The following is a 16,274-nucleotide window of genomic DNA, read 5'->3' on the forward strand; positions in this document are numbered from 1 at the left end:
CTTTGTTTAAAAACTCGTGTAACATCCCTATCACAGTTACTCTGAATGAGGAGTATTGTTCCGGAGCATGTTGGGGGCGGGGGGGGGGGGGGTTGCGATCAGGAAGCTGTTGTACTTGCTTTACAGTATAAAAGTTACAACGTAGTTGCTGGCGCTCGCGTGGACAAAAACGTTTAATGATAGGAAATGTGGAGGCGTCAGCCCGAGAAGCTTCTCCCTAGCCTGCTACTCCAAAGGAAGGGTCAGGGAGAGAAAGAAAAAGGAGTAAAAGATGAGGTGACGACGGAATAAAACTGTGAATGCTCGCCATATCAGTCCAATTTACGATACACACACCAATTAGATTTCTTAGAGATGCGCAATCCGCGCTGTCTTCAGTTGATTGCCGTCAAATACCAAGTTAAGCGATGTATAGACATATGTCCATACTCGATTGCGTCCTACACATCAGTACGCTGGACATGAGTATTCCGACAAGACGAAGGCAGCGATATGGACTTATTGGTTGGTCATCATAGAATAGTATCTGGCAGAGCGCAGAAAAACACGGACGCAAGAAACGACAGACGGACAGCGCTTGTGTTCATCTGTCGTTTCTTCTTGTGTGCGTGTTTTCCTGCGCTGTGCCAGATACCATTCCATCGCTCCGACAAGGGCCTTCAGAAGGGCTGTTCACCATTATGCATACCTCTTTAAAAATTACCATTTTTCAGGAATCTATTAAAACTGGCGACTTAGACAACAGTTTATCAAATGATATAGCATATTAATTTGTTTAACGATAATTTGTGTTTCGAAATAAATTCATTCCAAGAAGAAATTTTCAATAAATAATTAGCCCAGACTTGCGTAATGGACATATTTGCAGCCACTTGAAGAAAGAAAAGAAACTATAGTATTAGATATACGTAGCTACAAAACAAGATACATTTAAAAATTCAGGACACACCTTTCATTTAAAAATGGTTTTCTAGGATACTTCTACAACAGCACATTCGGCACACAGCTGCTTTATGGGTACAGAATAAAATGTTTGCGTATTGAGGACTCGGAACATGCAGTTGAGGTGCTCTACATCGTGCGGCGAACGTAGTCTGTTAATTTCAGGCAATAAACTTCAAGTTTCTGGTAGACTTGGAGGTCCGGATTTTACTTCTTCCAGGAGCACCTCTTCTGCCTTCTCCTGGGCTGAGTCTGAGGATTGGTACTGGTTTGTGAGTAGACAAGCCTTGACGATCTTGTTTGTTGAGCCACTGGGTGAGCTCAATTTTGAAAAATAACTGTTGAAAGTAGTCGCTTTTCTAAACCTGCAACTGCTTCTCAACATCGTAATGACGCCCAATTCTGGGTGTTGAACATGCGACATACCTTTTGAAGTGGGCTTAAAGAAATTAAAACCAGTAAGACAAAAGTGAAACATGATGGAGGAATGCTCCTGAAATTTTTTTCTAATGGCAATCTTAGAAAACACCGTGATACCGTAAATCTAAAATTGTTCTGTCGTCTTCTTGATGATCTCATCCGATTTCATGTTGATGCACTGTAATCAAAAGCCTCAGGCATTTTTTTTACTGCCCGACCATTCATTGATAAAGTTTCTTCTGTCTCTCTCTCTCTCTCTCTCTCGGAAGTGACGGAAGGCAAAGTTTCTCAACAGCGCGCACGCCCCAGTTTATAAAAAGGTTTGTCAGCAATTACACTTTTCCCACTAAAGAAAAATCGCAATTTATTCGCAGTAATTTTGATGGGCTGACGATTGTATACAACTATGCACCTGGGAAACGATTTCAACGCGCTGAGATAGGCGATCGGTCGGTCGGTCGTAGCACGACCGATAACGTCTCACGATAGGCAAAGTAAGCAAAATATAAAGAAAAGCGCGAACTTTGCGTTTTCACAACTTAAGCGGAAGCGATTCTTCGCAAATTCGAGCCTATTACAGCTTCTCGGCACCATTCCACTATCTTCAATTTCCCAGACCTTCACTGGCGTAGCCTTTGCGACCCCATGCAACATGTTCTTCCCATGTCTCTGTCCTTTCTCGGATCACACCCGTTAACCGATCCCTCTTACATATTCCGGCCTTTCCGACAACACAGTCGCCTTTCTTTGGAAGCGGCACGGAGGCATCTGGCGGCTTTAATTGAATAGGCGAAAGACACAGCTCCAGAAAAAGGAATATGGGTTAAACTTCAGTGCTTCTTCATGCGAGATGTATAAAGACCTAGAAGCTGGACAATAACAAAAAAAAATAAACACAACAATTCTTCGTGCTAGCTGGGCTGGAAATTATTTCCCACCAGGGCAGAGTTCTCGAGTTAGCGTGAACATTAAGGTTGTCCCCGGAGCAACATAGCCTGGCTTTCCACCCTCCAGGTCAGTCGCCATGTACTAAAGTTTGCCGCCTGAATCCACGTTAGGGCTCAGCGTGTTATGCATGGAGTCTCGCCCCCAAATGAAAAGGGCGCGACGGATGAAATGCGCGACAACGGCGTATGGCGGAGTTTGTTTCCTTTCACGTCACCAGAACAGCGCTTTGGAAGTAGACAGCAGCGCTCAAAACACCGTTCGCCTCTTTGAACGAGAATCGCGAAGCGGCCAAACTATCGCCCTCGTCTATCTCGCGCGCGCATCCGTTCAGGCAAGGACGGAATCTCAAAGTAGAAAGACCCGAAGCACGCGTGCCCTCTCGGCGTACTCTGAGCGCTATTTCCCTTGCTGTCGGTGCATGTGCTATATGCGCATTTATTTTTCGCTGGTTAATAATATCACGCGTGCTTATAGGAGGCTTAAACGGCCAGGAGTGTGGCGTTATACGTCACCAGGCTACAACTTAACCACGCGAACTAAGATAAGCTAAGCATTTATTGTTTCTTTCGCGCTCACGCGAACAAAGACTGCGCATGTCCTTGCGTCTCAGAAGCGGCAGCGTAGCGAGAGTATGCCCCGAGGTACTTGAGGAGGATGCAATTTCCTTGAAATTATAACTCCGTCGCTGTTACCAAGAGATTATTGCCCTCCACATCTACGATCTCGGTTAGTCTTGGTCGTCAAGTAAACCATCTTGGGCTTTTATTTTATTGTTAAAAATTTTCTGTGGTGTCGTATTTTGTTGTCAGCGCTCGCCTCGTTGTCTCATATGATATCATGGTTGGTAGACTCCTCGACGCATTTTTCTTCTCTTGTCAGCCCGGTGTTGAAAGGCGCTAGGGTTCAAAAGCCCCCAATAATATGCAAGGAAATTTGGCGAAGAAGCAAGGTTTTGCGGAGCTTTCCAGAGCGACTACGTACCTGCTCCGCGGGGGCGAGTGAACGAAGAAATGAGCAGCAGATCAAGAGTCTAGCATTAGTGGCTGAAAATTTCCTCAGTTTTTTTTGTGAACCATAAGGTACACTATGCATCAGATTCATTTAGGGCATATACAGAAATGGCTATTTAGCTTTCAGAAGTTGGCGGAGAAAGCTTTTCAATGACAGGAGATAGCAGCGGTGTTCAATGAGCAGCAACACCTTTTACTGCGCATCAGAACGTTTCAAGAAATTGTGCACCTTTGACAATCTCTGCTCTTTTTAGGAAGGTGGGAATTCTACAGCCGCATCTGCGTACTTTGCATTAAGTACTAGTTCTTTGTGCTTTTTCTGGTAGTGCTGATTGCAAGGCTCGCAGAACTTTGGCCAATACAGCTTGCGTATCCAATTCGCGTCTTGTAATTTACAAGCTGGTACACTGCCAGATTGTCGGGCCACGGTTTCGCCCCGTAGACAATTATTTGGTGTCGTTGAAGCGTCTACGCAAGGCCTGACAATGAGATGTGCACTCAACACATAGAAGTTTAGCAATTATCAACGGAAGCTACAATGCCTAGGTGGCTAATGAATCCTCGGCATCACAATATAGCTCTTCGCAACAATATATTTTGACACATCATTGTGATGATGACTTTAAATAAATAATAAAACTCATTTTGGAGCTACAGACGTGTTTTTAACACTATGACTGGAAATACTGATGGTCTTAGCATTGTCAGCAATACCCCACAATGGCTATTTGTGCACAAATAAAGAAAGGCAGCCTATCTCAGTTTTAATTTGCTATTTCAGCACATTGCAAAAGATAAAGTAGTTGAGGAAGCGGCAAGTCATTTCATACGTTTAATAATATTCCATCAGTAAGATATCCTGTTTATTTTCTTTCTTTTTTTAAGGGAACGCGCCTGTCCAGACGTAATGTGAGTGACCCAACACTTAGACCAGTGCAAAAGATACCACAATCTCCCAAGAAGCACAAAAAAGTTGTTAGGTGTATTGCAGAAGAGAAACAAAATCTGACTTTTACACACGTACTAATACATATAATCATTATAGATGCCTGGTGGACAATTAGCATGGCCGAAAAGCTGCACCGTGTGCTTGCCGTAATAATCTTCGTACCTTTGAAAAGGATCCCTTTGGAAGCTGCAACCTTTAATTCGTCGCCACCACGACCCGACAGCGTTTCGTCGTCTGTATATACCCTACTGCAAAGCCAAGTATCCAGCGTCCACTGCCATGCCGGATTATTGGCTCAGTGTCTTGCGCTGGATGCTGGGGCGCCGGGCAGCCGCCGAATACTGAGAGGCGCTGGGTACTGGTGCGAAAGACAGCTATCGAGCGTGAAATACGTGGTTGTGGTGATGGTTGTGGTGAATTGTAGCAACATGCGGGTTCAGCCTGGCGATTAAGGCCGGCAATTGCTCCGCCCGAGCGTGTCTTGCATGCCTGGCAACCGTGTATATTTTTTCTATGCGGAGAGGAACAGAGAGCGTCTTAGTGCTATCAAAAAATATGAAAAAAAAAGTAAAAATAAAAATGTTTATACCAGGTTTCCATTGTCTGACCTCCAGATCCGAAACCCGGTACATTACCACTGCGCAACGCCAGCACATGGAAATCTGTGGATAATTTGCTATGTCAAGATGTAGGCGCAGTTTTAGTTTCACAGAGATGTGAAACTGCGACTAAAAGTTACGCCTGTATGAGAGAAAAAAAAGTTATCCATATTCAGTAGTATGCTTAGGACTGCCACAACGTCGATTTTCGTTTGCGATTGGTATTAGCTTCGAAAGAAGTCCTAAACGAACCGCTGATCTGAGACAATTTATGAGCTGTTACTGCCGATTTTGATAGCCGTCTTTTGTTCTTCACTGAAAACAGAGTTCCCGGCACTCTCTTTTGAAGAGTAGATCGACCGTCTTTGAGAGAGAGTAGGACAACTCGCCCCCCCCCCCCCCCCACACAGGGTTTTATTACTCCACCGCAACGCAGCGGTGCTAGTAACCTTCCGCAGACTGCTAATACTCTGCCCACAGAGGTAATGTACCCGCCCATGTCCAGTGCTTCTAGTCCTCGAAACCGAGTACTTCTACTCCTCCAAACCAAGTCTTTGTACTCCCCAAACACAGTGCTTCTATTCCTTCAAAACAGAGTGCTAGTACTCTTCCCAATACCGTGAAAGCACGATGTATATCCATGGTCACGTTAGAAGGGATTCGTAATACTTACACGTGGGAAATATTTGATTCCTTCAGAAGCAGCTCCTACACTTATGCTTGGTGAATCGGATGTGATCTTTAGTCGCCGAGTTACTCAAATGAAATATTTTCTCTCAAAAGGTCAAAATCCTTATTGATCATAAAGAAGACATACTGAATATATTCAGAAATATACTGACAAACACATAAAATCAGTTTACAATGAACTTTGAACACATCTTGTAATAAAACATAGGTATATTCTCTAAAGTTTCATCAGTATTACAGTGTAGAAATATCCTTTAACTTCAATTGGCTCCTTCTTTTCCAAAATAAAGTATACAATGGAAAGTTAAGCATGGAACGAACTTGTGCAAACTCACAAAGTATTGACACTATGATTGAAGAAAAATATGCGCCACATTACTGGCCAGCAAAGGCATTTCTGGCACAAAACGCGTGCATTATTATGGCAGAGGTTACCAGAGGAGCTGCTAAGCATGGGGCTGGTAATGTAGATAAATTGTGCAAGAAACTTTTTTCGTGTGCCATATTCTAAGACAAACGCTCATTTGATAATGACGTGTACAGTGTATGGATGTATATTCTCACGTGAGGCCGCAGGTCTAGCTAGCTTTGCTTATATTTCACATACTTAATAATGTATGGACTGCGCCCCATTATTTATAAGTCTGGCTTGTCGGGGTTCTGCAGCAATATCCTGCCCGGTCTCAAAGCGGTACCAAGGTGCATCATATTTCCTATTCGGTTGGCCTCCTCACGAAATTAGTTTCCTTGTGCTGTTGGGATTGATCCGTTACTTTGTCGCAAATAAATAAAATAAAGTTACAATGTTATCTAGTGTGTAGGAGGGGAGTATAAATCTGCAAGGATCATTGGCATTAAAATATTGTGCATCAAATTTCTTGCCATATATGGTAGCTTTTCATTCCCATTACGGTAGAAATGCTATACTTCTGAGCAGCTTGCGTAATTACATGATCAATTATTGTGACTCGCTGAATATGCAATCTAAGTAAAGTATAGCACGGCTTCAGATGGTGATGAATATGATGCATCAAAGGTGACATTAGCATAAGTACAGACAGGGAAGTACACGAGAAAGACAAGGAAGCGGAGCACAGATTGAGAATGGCATTATCGTTTTTCACATATCCCTTGCATGCACGTGGATTTTGCATGTGACTATGCATATACTTGCACAATGAACCAACCACTTGAGACCAAAGCTTTTTTCCTACTGAAGTGGCCAAGATGCCCTAAGTAAGAAAAATTATCGCACTTCAAGGAATCTTCGTCACAAAACAAGTACATATGTGTCTGGGAAGATTAATACAACGTCTCACTGTGCACTTCATCTTCAGTCTAGAAATTTACCATGTGCAAAAATACTTCAACTTTTTCTTGCCTTATAAAATTATGTCTACAGAAGCCATGAAAATAAAGGGCTTTTGCTTAACACTATGTGTTCACATCCGCCAATTGATGAACAAGTGTTCTACTCAGATGCTCTCAGTTCTTTGCATTGAAAGCATCTGTACCTCCACTAACATACTTGGTTGGCAAATAGATTGAGGCACCCTAATCCAAATATCAAATACCTATCAGAGGCTACCATATGACTATTTAAAACAAGGAGAAACCACAATTGTACATCTTTAAAATAATTTTCAATTCCAAGTGACTCTCCAGCTTCTAAGACGTATGGTGCGCACCACAGCGTACACAGTTAAAGGCCTTAATTGCTCCTTGCTTTCCTCCTCCTCCTCCTGAGAAGAGAGAGAGAAGGTGTAGATACGTGTACGGACAGCACTTGAGTTGAAGCCACTCGCGCAACCCAGAAGTTCTGAGAAAGCACAAAAGAGCCTGTACTGCCTTCTGAGCCGATGATCGGGCGGCATGGTGCTCTTGTACTGTCTGGTTTCGTACTAGCACTGGTGCTGCACGTAACTTCAGTGGTTGCAGATGACCCATAGGCGAGCCACCGTCAAGCGCGCGGCTTATTTCCAACGAAAGCATGCCGCCAGCAAAATGGTGCCTTCTGTTGTGCGACTCCTTATTTAAACAGCATTCCGTACACAGTAGACTGCCAAAATGAATAAATTCGAACACACAAAACACACGCTAAGCACGCACCGCATAGGCTCGGAATCATGGGCTGGTGAACAAACCATTTTAAGCATCCTCGCACCTCACGTCTTATTGAGCGTACCATGGCTCTCGCAGCGTTTGCTATATTAAAAACGCACGCTAAACACGCTCCGCATAGGCTCGGAATCATGTTCTGGTGAACAAGCCATCTTAAGCGTCCTTTCGCCTCACGTCTTATTGAACATACCATGGTTCTGGCAGTGTTTGCGATTTTCAAGCTCTTACGGATAGCGGCAAGTGATAAAATCACATGCAGTTATCGCGACGACTGGCTTTTTTGATTGAGATCGAGAGACACGGCGCGCTTGCCTAGTCCGTTGTCAATCGCGTCGGCTGAGCGCCGCGACGACTTCCTGGCTATAGCATGTCATATACGCAGAATGTGCACCTAAGTTAGAATTCACTTTTCCCCGCATTCACCGAATGCGGTGAATGCGGTTTCACTGAATTCACCGCATTTCGATGGGGGCGAAATGCGAAAATACTTTTAGGTGCGCGTTAAAGAACCCCAGGTGGTCGAAATTTCCGGAGTCCCCAACTGCGCCATGCCTCATAATTTTGGCCCGTTAAACCTCATAATTTAATTTTTTAAAGTATCATTAAAGCTAGCATCTTTCTCTCTCTCCCTCTTTCATGCACCAATAGTACTTAATGTCGCAAAGCATGTCTTTTAACGTTGACAATACTGTACCCCACAGTTACAATGAATGAATGAATGAATGAATTAATTAATTATTTAATTATATATTATTGATGGAAAGATGGAAATATAGACCAGGTTAAACATAAATGAAAACAATTGGCAAGAATTAAACAAAGAAGAACAGAGGACTTACGCATATATGCAACTGGAGTTTGTGTCTCGCTAATGATCACCATGCAGATGCTACATCGTTACGCCTGGAAAAATAGGAAATGGCAGAGGGCTGTGTTTCCCATAAGAGCATGCAGCTGACACTGAAACCAGGCCGCGGCAATGACCCGTGACACTTAGCACATCGTCAGCGCTTTCTGCTCCCAGGAGAACGTGACTCCCTGACTAATTGACCCGGTCCGCTTCCAAAGCGCTCCGATTCCTCCCTCCTAAACGTGCGCTAATTGAGGGAGACCTGCTGTGAATCGCCACTTCAGTAGCGCGTTCTCCGTAGTTCATTGAATCGAAGGAACTTTAGGTGCAGGAGGAGCTCGACAACTCTTCGTAGTGACTTCAACATAAGCCATTGAGATATTGAAGGGCTGCGAAGGAAAGCGGGTGAAACTGGCGGGGAAGGACAAACAGCTTCACGAACTAAAGGATTCAGTCTCTGCGCGCACTGTTGGCATAGGCCGTTCATTCAGTGCACATGAAATGGGTGGCAAGCTTATCCTACTATGTTGTGTTGGGCAGCGAAGAGTCACCGCAGTCTCGGTAACATGCTCGCGGGCATATTATTAAAGGTTAATGTTCCGCCAACCATATCCACAAGCACTTTTTATTACCATTCATTCTTTAATGAGTAAACGCAAAGTTGATATTTTCTTAGACTTCTCGTCTCAAAGAGCCCTCCTTATTTGTCATTGTTTTTTCTCGACACGTAGTGAAACAACATCGACAGATGTGTTCGCTTTCTCGAACAAATGTTCCTTTAAAAAGAAAAGAAGCACTAAGCGCAGCTGCAGCAATGATCCAAATCCGTACTTAAGTATGGCAGTCTTATGGCACTATCGGTTCGGCAAAGAACCGGTACATTTCGAGAATGATCGAGCTTCTTGTCGATTGAAACCGTGTGGTGCTCGTTAACTGACCACTTATTGGCGCTGACATTCATCTCGCTGCTTCATTTGCGAACCCACCTGCAGTAGCGTTCAGTTATCTAGCGTTAAGTTAAAGGATGCAATGACGAAGGGATGTGGTCTTATAGGTGAGAACCATTACAATAGCAATGTATATTCAGACATGCCGTCCTAATATACATACATACATACATACATACATACATACATACATACATACATACATACATACATACATACATACATACATACATACATTCATACATACATACATACATACATACATACATACATACATACATACATACATACATACATACATACATACATACATACATACATACATACATACATACATACATACATACATACATACATACATACATACATACATACATACATACATACATACATACATATACATGCCATCCTAATATAGATAAACCAAGAAGACGTAACAGTCGCCTGTTTTTCTTTCATCTCATTTCCTAACTTCAACGTGAATGCATGAATTGCGGAACATCTGGCGACATTGAGGAGCTGGTAACGCCTTGTTCGAAACTGTCAGCTGCCCAACGTCTCAGCCCCTTTGATGAAATGCCTCAGAAAAGTTTCAATAAATAAACAACGAGGCCATCCATTAGCCCGTGGATCACATGTTGAAGCCTAATAAAAGTGTTCTTTCGTCCGCATTCACAGGATCTGTTTGCCTTTTACGTAAGGTCACATCACGCGCGGCAATATACTTGTTTGCGAGGGCATCGCACGTAAAAAAGTCCACACTCAGGTGTACAGCTGTGCTAATTTTTTACCATTCTCATTCTTTTATGACCGTATATTCTTCTTACATGCAAGGCTCAATGTTTTGAAGACGTGTAACCTCGCGAACTTCGCATAACGTTTCATAAATAATAGCCTACCCTGCATCGTAATGAAGAAAATAATTTTTAAAAAATTAAATGCAGGAAACACCTTTTTTATGATAAGTTGAAGAATATATTAGGGGAAAAAAAGAACAGACAAGATAAATCAAACTTTTGCGAGTGATTTACTATTCCTTTACCAAGTTTACGGATCACTTTATTGATCATGGTGCTCCTTAATAAGCCATGTGGGATGTCTTCAGTGGCATTCCTGACAATTTGCTTATGCTATTCTAGATTGCTGAGTGCCTTTCATCACGCCACTGAAATTTTTAAATTATGTTTATGTGCAAAATACATATCCTGGAGTTGTAGGCATAGTCATATATATTAGCTTCAATTAAACCGTCTAGGAAACTATAGATATGCTAGAATTGATGCGATAGTTATTAGGTATCATTACCATATGATATAGTGATATAATGGCTGTCTAAATTGCGCAAGGTAGGTGTGCTATTGTCCTGTGTCAAAGGGACTGGCGTTCAAGAAGCAATGGCGCACAGCATATTGTCGCAGCACTGCGTGACTGAGGCAGAGAAAGAAGTAGAGTGTGCGCGTGTGATATCGGGGTACTCTGCGCCGGCTGGACCTGGCCTGCAGCTTCCTCTCAGACCTCGTTTCACCCTGTAAATAAACATCATTGGTAACATCTTTGGTGGACATGCGGGGCAAATCATGGAAGATCCTTGACGACCCAGCTCTACCAATTGTCCGACGGAGTAGACGCTTGGCCGGTTTACGACGACAAGCACTGCAGCAGACATACCCGATTCCGGAGAAGGCAATGACGACCCCACCTGTGGCGGACCAGACAGCAACCACGCAGGTCAGGCTGGCTACTGCACACCGCTGCGAGAGCCACCCACCTTTTCGGGGAAGGTGAGCGAAGACGTGGATGACTGGCTTAAATACTACGACAGAGTGAGTCCCCACAACCCCTGGAGCACTATGGAGCAGCTCGATAACGTGGCTTTTTTCCTCGCTGGAACCGCGCTCCTCTGGTTTTAAAGCAACGAGAACGTTCTGACAAGCTGGGAATATTGTTGTAGAAGAATTCACCAAGTGCTTCGGGGACCCGACTTCTAAGAAAACGAAGGCTGAGCAGACGCTTTCCCAACGAGCTCAATTACCTGGCGAAACGTTTACAACGTACATAGAGGCTCTTTTGAAATTATGCGGAATTGTCAGCGCTATCATGACAGACGAAGACAAAGTAGGAGATCTGCTTAAAGGAATCACTGAAGATGTTTATTTTTTCTTATAACGAAGGAAGTTCTTAGTACTCCGTCTGATCTGAAGAAACACTGCTGGGCGTTTGAAGCACTGAAAATGAAAGGATTGGAAGAAAGTTCGAAAGCTTGGACAATGTTACTACTATCGCAAGTGTGTCCGTCCCAACCCACGACGACATCTCTTCGGTGATTCGGCAATTGCCTAAAAAAGAGCTTGAATGCCTTAAAGTAGTTGGCGACGCTTATGTGGGCCGTCAGTCTGCATTTGACGATCGCTCTCCTGTGCCACCGGCCGCCTGGGCACATCAGAGTTGCCGAACACCTCGCAGGACCTATGCTGATCGTCCAGGGAGCAGCAACTTACGACCCCAACCGACAAGTCTGGGACGCCGGCAAGATGCATCTGCCAGAACGCCCATTTGTTTTCCCGAACGTCAACACACAGAAGAACACAAGTCACTGATTGCGTTTCGACAGCCGTGGTGGTTTTCTCACGTAGCGCCCCTAAACCTTCTTTTGATACTGTTTTGGGCAATAAAATTCGTTTGGGTGGTTTCTCTCGTCTAGCGGTTGTTCGTTAGTGCGAATACACATTCACACAACATTTATTTACTCAGGCAAAGCGGTCAAGCTGGCACCAATCACGCCCCTCTGACCCGTGAATGCTGGCCCCTCAAAACATGGCTCTTGCCAAATACGAGGAATCTACCAGCTCGCAAGGCTTAGCTGAAGCCGTGTTCTTTTTCTCAATGTATAAAAGACCCGCATATACGTCTTTTATCGAGTGCTTCAGTCATATAATATGGATGATAATATAAAACATACGTGGACTTGCTATTCAAACCGCAGCGTTTTTGTGGCACGATAAGATAGCACTATAAGTAATACCGCTATCTTATGAATCCTATGGACTCACGGAAAATCAGTGCATCCCAATAAAATATATAGTAACACGAAATATGAAAGCAGCAAGTGACAGCAAAACATATAATCAAGTTTCATTTGTTATATGTTCATTACTATTCCTGGCTTCGTGCCGAAACCAAAGGCTGTAAATAATTACTGAAATAAAAGAAAAGGCAAAAGAAATGATAAAGTACACCTAGTTAATGCTTTTATTAAATCAAATCTGAAACGAATGAAAAAGAATAAAAAGTTCACTTTTACAAGGCGAAGCTATAATTTGTTCTCGTGCATACACACGGGGGGATCACTCCAGGGGTGAACTGGCTCCCACAGTCGCTCAGAATATCAGTGTTGTGTTGTGTGCCGCATACCAACACCGAAACTCGACCTTCTGGAAATAAGAAGTCAGTGTGCGAACTAGTAACTTAGCGCAATATAAAAGCCACAGAGACAAGAATGGTGGAAAAAAGACAAGGAAGGTGGACAATTATGGAAAAACCAACTAGCCCAACAATCAACTCTTCCAGTGCGCGAAGATTGCGATGAAGCTTTTAAAGTCGTTTTGCTCTCGGGCAACAAGAGCAGCGCAGTGGAACTACTGTTGAAGGTTAGGCATCGCAAGAGCAAGTAATCAAGCTCCACAAGCCTTGCCCGAAAGCTTTCTCGGCACATTATTTACAGTGGAGGCCATCTGCCAAAATAATGCAAGATAGAAAGGTTCTGGTTTCTGTGGATTTAATCATTTAGACCATTTGAACGATAGCTAACAAATGATGACGTTAAAGAATGTGGATCTATAGAGAGATATGTGGATCTATAGAGAGATGAAAAAGGGGAATAAATGCGTTGTTCGGGGAACATGTGAACTCGCGTAGAGGATGTCGCTGATCCTGTTTAAGCAACGCGATGATCAGTTATAATCATGATTGCTTCGCTACAGCTGCTGTTTAGTGGTGACCACCAAATAGGGTGAAGGTAATGTACGATCGAATAATAAGAAAGGGAGGCAAAGCGGCCCGATTTTTACAGCCCACTGACTTCCGTAATGATCGGGTTACTAACTTTCTCGATGATAGGAACATCCGTCGAAAAGCATGGCAAAGACGAATCGGAAAGACACACGCGGATTTGCGCATGTAGAAGAATAGGGGTGTGAATGATTGTCTGTCTCAGCGCCGCATCAATCTACGCCAAACACGCGAACGAGGCGGAGGAAACCGCGATAGCCTTGGCTCTTCAAGCCGCAAAAGGCCCGGCGTCCATTTTCTCCGACTCGCGCACGGCGGTCAGGGCTTTCTCGTCCGCTCTAGTTTGTAAACACGCAGCCGACATCGTTAACAGATGCTTTCGTATTAATACGCAAGAAGAAACTGCAGGTCATACCATATCATGGTTCCCGGCCCACATGGACGATACAACTAACCGAGCGGGTTGCAACCCTAACGAGCGAGCCAACTGCCTGGCGCGTGAATTCACGAACCGCGCCAAAGCTAGCAGTCCGGCTCTCCCGCAGGATTGCCCCTTCAAAGATAAACTTACAACCTTTCACGAAATTACGTCACATTACAGACACAGCAGGAGAAAATTCCCTCCCCCCAGTCCGAAACTAAACAAGGCTCAGGCTGTTACTTTCAGGCTTTTACAGACGAGATCGTACCTCACCCCGAGAGCGCTTAGTTGGATAGACCCGAACTTTCCGCAATCGTGCTCCAAATGCGGTCATGCGTGCTGCTCCTTCGACCACATGCTCTGGCTGTGCCCGTACAACGCGGGCTCCGACTTTCATAACAAGTCTAAGTGGGACGCCTTGCTGAAGAGCTCGGATTTCCCAAGCCAACTACAGGCCGTCCAGAGGGCCCGCGACGTGCGGAGAGTCACCATCTCCCTGTCCCGTCGTGGGCGGAGCCACCAACTTGATCGGGGAGCCTTCGGTTCCCCCCAATCAAGTTCCTCAGGACACTCTAATAAAGTTCTTGTCACTGTCACTGCCCAAATGGCGTCCCAATGCTCATTTTCCTGCGTGAATGCGTTTGGTGGTTCAAGCCCCGTTTTCTACAAGTCTCGTGGCCTCCATGTGCGGCTGGCAAGCCAATGTTTAGGGCTGCTGTTTTAAGCATTTTCCCTCCGACATCAAAAAAACAAAAGCTATAGCAACGTACTCATAGTGCCATCTGAATGCTGGTACAACTGAGTTGTTAGGCAAGAACGCAAAAGCGCATTAGGCGTATGCTCATCCGGTGCGTTTACTTAAACTGAGCTAGTACTAAAAGTTATACCGGTGTCCCTTTCCATATTGTAGTGCGAGTCCGGAAACTGGACTTTGCTAACGCTTTTTTTGTAGGTATACGTAAGGAGAGAAATCTACCTCTACGCGGACTATAAAGAGAAACTACGAGTACGTGTATGAAATAGTAACTAGCGGCCAAATTAAGTTTACGAAAAGAGTTGGCACGATCCGAGTGCCAAGCCCACTTGCTGGGTTTTTTCTTATCTACAACATAACTGCAACCACTCGCAATATTCAGCCTTTAAATAAAGAATTCGACGAAAAAAAAACGACTTTTCAGGAATGGCATATTAAAATAAAATATGTTTGAGTATATGCAAAATTAATAATTGACATCTTCCTAGAGGAGAAAAACGTGTACTCTATTCTTTTGCCATTGTTGAATAAAACTTGTAGAAGCTCTGAAATATTAAAGAAAAGACCTTTATAAGGCATTGCGCATGCGATGAATGAGCGAGTAGTTGTAAAAACCATGGTACATCTACTCTGTGCGCGGATAGACGCGTCACCCCACGATAGCAGTGACACGCCGGGAACAAGTGGGAGTCCGTTCACTCGCCCGCAAACCTGTGCAGCGAGGCAGCTACGTCACTGCTATTCCGGCTGAACAAGCCCCAGGTCGAATCGGGCTATGCCATCTGGTTATTGGTGGATTACGCCGCAGGAGAGCTTTTCCTATATCCTGCCGAGATTACTGACCCGTTAGCCGGCGTATAGCTGGGACGAATCGAACTGCCACCGTACGAGTGACCCTCTGGCCCGAGCGAAGATCCCGGCTGGAAGTCACTCAGGCACGCCGGTGAAAGAGTGAAACTATGTAGATTATGCCACCACTGCGTTTGGTTACAGTGCTGCGTCTCGTTTTTCGCGAAGCCGTTCTAAATTATTAGTTCTAATTATATCTTCTGTTTTTATTTTCATTTCATGCTGCCTGCTGCTTCAAGCGTTCTTGGCGGTGGTTGGTGCGCAATAATGCGAGTCATAATAAAGCAGTTTTATGACAAGTTAAAAAAAATATGGGCGTCTTAAAATCACTCAGCCAGGAGGGATGACAGCGCATGTTTTTCTCCCCTTTTTTTAAAGAATCGCGAAGTAGTGATCGCTGCTACTTTCTGTGTGCCACAAAAAAAAAAAAACAGGCTTCGGTGGACACAAACTTCACCGACATTATTTTTACCCTGCCATGCCCACGGTGACACTTCGCTCAGTGTTCTCCTAACTTTGAAGTAAGTGCTTACTTAATAAAGTGAGGTTTTATTCGGTAGTAATAAGTACACGCACCCGCTACTACTAAAGCTTTCCTAACACGCGACCCACCAGAACATTCAACATGTTTTAACATATAATGACGTCACGAACCCGCCCCCAAGTTCCACTAATGACGACTTAATGTCTTCTATTTCGCTTTAATTGTAACAGAAAAACCAAACTGACATTTCTGTTCAAATAATGTTCACAAAAAATATTTAAA

Source organism: Dermacentor variabilis, chromosome 5 (assembly GCF_050947875.1).
Source record: "Dermacentor variabilis isolate Ectoservices chromosome 5, ASM5094787v1, whole genome shotgun sequence".
NCBI lineage: Eukaryota > Metazoa > Arthropoda > Arachnida > Ixodida > Ixodidae > Dermacentor > Dermacentor variabilis.